A 5,723-nucleotide genomic window follows, 5' to 3' on the forward strand; every position below is an offset into this window, starting at 1 on the left:
ATTATTTGTAAAAAAGATATTATTTAAAGTAGATTTTTTTTAAATGATACGATACTAAAAAGTTGTTTAATAAGTTTAATATCTACCAAAATACTACATTTACGGATCTTTGAGGAGATAAAACACAATAAATAAATAAAACCATTTTTTGAAAGTAACAAATACTCTGATAACGTTAAGAGTTATTAATCATTTTTACAAATGTCAATCTTGAAGAGATATATTTTTTTTTTTCGTTTTCATGCTTTCATCGTTTAAATGTTTATTATTTTAGTCATTCTTGATGTTTTCTCTAACGTTGAATTAGATTTGATATGTTCATTAATAACTAGAAATACATTAAACAAAATTAAATGAGACATTTGCAAATTATTTAAATCCTAGGGAACATACAAGGATTTATACTCAAGAAGATTTAGACAATTATCACATCCTTACTCATCGGCTCATAATTAATATTAGGTTTTTTCTCTGAAGTAAAAAAAACAAGCTTTTGAGGTTAGTTATTACTAATAACTAGTTACAATAGATAAACATCCGGAGGGGGTGGCCTGGAGGGGCTGCAACTCTCCTACCAAATTAAAGAATTTTTGGTTTTTACTAGAAATTACACAAAAATATGGATACAATTTTTTTTAAATTAAAAAGAAACTCATTCGGTCAAAATGCAGCACAGCAAAATATTTAATTTTTTTTTCAAAAACTTTAATTTTTCAAAAAAGAACTTCCATAAAAATTATTTTTTTCCAAATTTTTTTCCAAAAAATTATATTTTCTGTGAATAAGTTTGTATTTTTAATTTTTTGCTAACAACTGTGGATTTATTTTTTTTTTTTTTTTTTTTTTTTTTTTTTTTTAAATTCAAAAAATCAAAATATACATGTATATCTGAGGATTAAAACCCCTTATTATCTCATAAATTTGTGACTGTAGCTTTTTTCATGTCCAATAAAAATTTATAAGTTTTTTTTTTTTTTTCAACTTCCCGGTCTCCCTACCCGGATAATCAAAAAGTCTTGCACTACCTCTTCAACTGTACTTTTGAGAGCTGTAGAGAGTTTTAATCAGAATATTTATGAAAAGTTATTGGTGTTATCTTGCAAACAAAATATTTTGGACAAATATAGAAACAAAAAGCTTGGAGATTACATTCAGACATTGCCAAGTAGCTCAAGGTCAACCGCTACACCATCGACATAATTTGCAAACCTCTGGAAGATGATTCCAGGTTTCAAGAATCCTTAAGGCAGTATACCACTCTTTTAAGGGCAATCCAACGACCTCCATGACGGAATTTGCAAAAAAAAGAAGTTTCTCGACAAGTTGACCATCTTAAAAGTGGTCAATACTGCTGGAAAAAAGTCAAAGATGTTAGCAGAGAGGCCATTTTTGATTCAAAATTATCAAAAATTTCGTATGGAGTGATGTAGGAGTAATTTAATTAACTTCTGACCTCCATCCCCCTTAGAGTCCGAGTCTCAATCCGCTGGACTACAACGACTGGTGGCAAGGGAATTCCAAAGCATGACGAGAATGCCACAGTAACTTTGCCGACCTCAAGTCATCCGTGAATAAGCAAAAAGTCACTTGTGTCACTAGGAAAAAATAGAATATTAGTCTGAACATTTGAGGAAGTTCCAATTAGTATATAAACTTTATAGTTGATCCAAAATATTGTGAGTAAAATAAAATAGCTATATTTAGTGCCCTTTTTTAAGGATTTGTCCCTATTTTGAATATTCAAACGTATTAGCGAGCAAAGAGCAGTAGTATCTTTAAAGTGATATCTGTGAGTAGATAATATGGTGTCCGGAAAAAATGGCAACGGAAAAAATGGCTAGATAAATAATTGATGGACAAGCATTTGCAAACCTTTGACTACCTGCCCGAATCCCCACAGTGGTTTGTCGCTCCACAGCCAACTAACTATTCTTCTGACACATCCTGGATCATAACGAAGTGGAAATCGCTGATCTTGCATAGTATTTTGCAAATGCTTGTCTGTCAATCCAAGAGTCTTGTTCAATATGAATAGTCCATCACGTCTAATGATATTGTAATTAATAACGGAGAATTAAGGGATTATCACTCCTTCCATTGGAACCACTGTCGTGTTTGTTTATTTTTCTTTTCTCTTATTATATATTATATTGGTGATAAATATTATATCAGTTTAAAAGAATCTTGCCATTTTTTCCATTTAGACACTTTTCCTTTATTTTATCTTGACATTTTTTCCTTTACCATTTTTTCTGTTGCAATTTTTTCCTAAAATCGATAATATGTCGTCTATCAAACTTGCTAACGTCATATACATTTCTTTTTGATTTACACTCACGAGGATTTAGACCATTTTTACATCCCTAATTATTATTTTATATTAAATAGTAAGAACAGAGATGAATTGGCACAGAGAGAATGATCAAGAAAGAAGAACAAAGAAAAAATTTAAAGTTATGTTGATCCTTGCTATTTGCTTCTCTTAATTAACATCTCGTAACAGAATAAATATGAGTTATTCAGAGAAGAAAGAAAAAAGATCAGCATTGAAGAAGAAAATTATTTATTTATAATGCAAAAGTTCCTATTGTGAGACAGAAAGTTTAGTAAGGAATGGAGACTAAGGCTCAATAAATCACTCTATGGTGATTACGTAAAGCAATCCCAACTGATTTCGTATAGAGTATAATGTGATTGGTTATCATTATATATTATTAATTTGTAATATTCGTGATTCTTTATTCTCTCCTTCTTTTCGTTTCTTCAATTTGTTGTATAGTGTTAATTAATCTAAACTTGGTATACCAAAATTCATACTAGCGATAAATTCTTAGATAGAATTACACTCAAATATCCTCACAACGGCCCTGGCCGCAGCCTTCTCTCACCTATGAGTGAAGCCTTCCGGTCCTGTTTAGAGACGATCATTGTCTCCAATGGCAGCCAAGTTCACAAATAATGTTCCTGTATATTTATTGAATTAATCTCTCTTTGATGTGTACCATGCCCGAGTTCATTTGACCAAATTCACAGGAGAACAAAGGGGTGCAAAACTTATTCCCAACCCGGTATACAGAGATCAAATCTCACTTTGAATTCTTTTTTCGAATAAACAATGATAAGTTGATAGTCTAATTCCAATTTAATAGGTACATTTATATTATTTAGACAGAATGTTATTGTAGTATCATAAATTCTTATGATAAATATAAATTGTGGTCGCACACATTAAGGATTTAAACTTATTTAAATAATGTAGTTACTTCATGTTTTCATGATTTTATTAATTAAATTAGGTATTCCAAATGGGATTATAATGATTATATGGACAGGTATTTTTTATTATTAAAGACACAAAATAAGGAAGAAAACAATTAATCTCTTCAAAAAATGACATACTTACGTAATTAGTAAATAATATAAAGTACAATGAGTTTTTATTTGTGACAGAACTTAATATTCTGTATATGTTTAATTAGTGTTTCTGAAACTTTTTATGGTATATAATATATTCGAAAATATGAAGATCTCGAAGTACCACCCCAGTATGACCAAATTGAATATACAATAGTCAAGATTTATCCTATTCATGATGCTTCTTCACCTACCACTAGTAGAGGGATTCCATGTACGACAGTTTGAGAACCACTGCTTTAAAATACTGACAATTATGATACAATTATTTATATATATATATATCAATTAATAATTTTTATGTGCGATGTCACAAAGAACAAATTACATCCAAGTAAATGTATTAATGGAGACTTAATCTACTCTAAAATTTGATTTTATAATCATTTACGGCAGGAGGAGGAAATTATATTCATGAACATACGAGGCAAATCAACATCAACCAGAGGAAAAAAAATGAATGCCCCGGGTGAGGCTCGAACTCACGGCCTTCAGATTATGAGACTGACGCGCTGCCTACTGCGCTACCGAGGCGGACGTAACATGAATGTTCTAAGATAAATATTATTTAAAAAAAAAAAAAAGGAAAAGTAGTCCTTGGATTTCAGACGAAAGTCTTTTTCCTCAATATTGAATATCTCCTTTCAAATGTGACTTCTTATAAGCTAAAGAAAATTATAATTAAGTATATAATCCGTACAGGCAGTACATACGGATGCAAACTTGATTATAACATTTTGAAATGATGTTAAAAGACTTTTCTAAATAAAGAAATTCCTTTAAATCAACACCACTTGATTTGTACGCTGTATATTTTGGAGGGATTAAACAACTTTTTTTGGAAATTGATAAATGTCTAGTGATTTGAAGTGGATATGTACTGTTGGAAAACAGTATGTAAAATTTCATTTCTGAAAAATAATTTTTTTTAGCATCCGAAAATCAATTGAATTTTCCTTAGGTTTAATTTTGCTCAAATTCTGACTTTTGTTCTATCAGAAAATATTCAAAACAAATAGATTTGTTTTGTTTTCATGGATTATTGTGGATCATATTTATTGTCAATTCTTATAAAAGTTATAAACTAATTGAGCAAAAAATGGAATTGAGAGCTTAATCCGTAAGCAATATTTTTACGTCTTCAGATAGTGTTACCCTTATTAGTTTTGATAAACAGCATTTAATAGCTTTTTCAACATTGTTGCTTCGGTCTAAAAACTAAGAAGCTGAAGTCATATCAATCCGGTTTTAATAGAATTTGTCACTCCTGGGACCGGTCCTTATATATCTTTTATGATATTTAAAAAAGTTGAAATTATGACATTACTTACATCATTATTTCACTTGGGGAAGTTTCATCATAAACTTTTTCAAAGAGGCGAGATACCTGAAGTTTGAAGCGGTAAGAGTGTGGCTAGAACGTATTATTAACCGTTTTAACTATTATTAATTGTTTTCTTTGTTTCATATTGTCATAGCTAGTAATCATTGCTAGGAATGAAGAAAATAAAGAGATAGCTTGCATTATATATATTTTTTTTTTATGATTCCACTCACGGTAAAAACCAGTCGTAAATCATCCCTTTTCAAGATAATCAATCCAAGTAAATTTATTATTCATACTTTTTTTTTCTCGATATAAACAATAGTAAAATGGATTAGTCGAAGATCACTTTAATTTGTCACTCTTAATGACTCTTTAATTCACATAAAATATATTTGATTCAAATGTGATACATTTGACAATGTTTAGATAAACGAGTATTTGTTTAGTTTTTTTACTTGGTTCGGAGTTGAGGCAGCTTATTATTCTCAAAGTTAACACATAAAATTAACAACAGCATAATAACCTTCTAACATAAACCACTAAATAAACTTTTTGGTAAAAATACCAACAAAAATATATTTAAAATAACATTTGACATCTCCGTCATGGCTACGACTACAGCTTCAGAGGTCAATTTCCTTGGACAGCAACTCTTGGGGGCTTCTCACACCCTTATCCAGGGACTCCTTGACACTATAGATAATATAAACCTTTGAGCCATATTTGACCGTATATCTGCTTTTTGGGGCATTCCGGCAGCAAGTAAGGCTACAAGCTTTTGCTTTTGTTCTTCATGCACATGATAATAAACTCTAATATTTTGAATTTAGCGTAAGCCAAAAGAAGAGACTTTGGGATCTCTGTAAAAGGGAAAAAGAATCAAATTGTTGCTGTATAAGCTGAGTTATTAGGATTTATAAATGTTCTCAAAACATTTGCCCCATACCTTAAATGCCTTGCCCCATCTTTCACATTTGAAATC

General features: G+C 30.2%; 1 non-coding gene across 1 annotated transcript; it reads right to left on the reverse strand.

Annotated features, from left to right (window-relative positions):
• Nucleotides 1-3,875: 3,875 nt before the first annotated feature.
• On the reverse strand, nt 3,876-3,948 carry TRNAM-CAU (transfer RNA methionine (anticodon CAU)). The gene has a single exon. It is a non-coding gene; the product is annotated as a tRNA-Met (tRNA).
• Between the last annotated feature and the right edge of the window lie 1,775 nt (nt 3,949-5,723).

The sequence above is a fragment of the Lepeophtheirus salmonis genome, chromosome 7 (assembly GCF_016086655.4).
Source record: "Lepeophtheirus salmonis chromosome 7, UVic_Lsal_1.4, whole genome shotgun sequence".
Classification (NCBI taxonomy): Eukaryota; Metazoa; Arthropoda; class Copepoda; order Siphonostomatoida; family Caligidae; genus Lepeophtheirus; species Lepeophtheirus salmonis.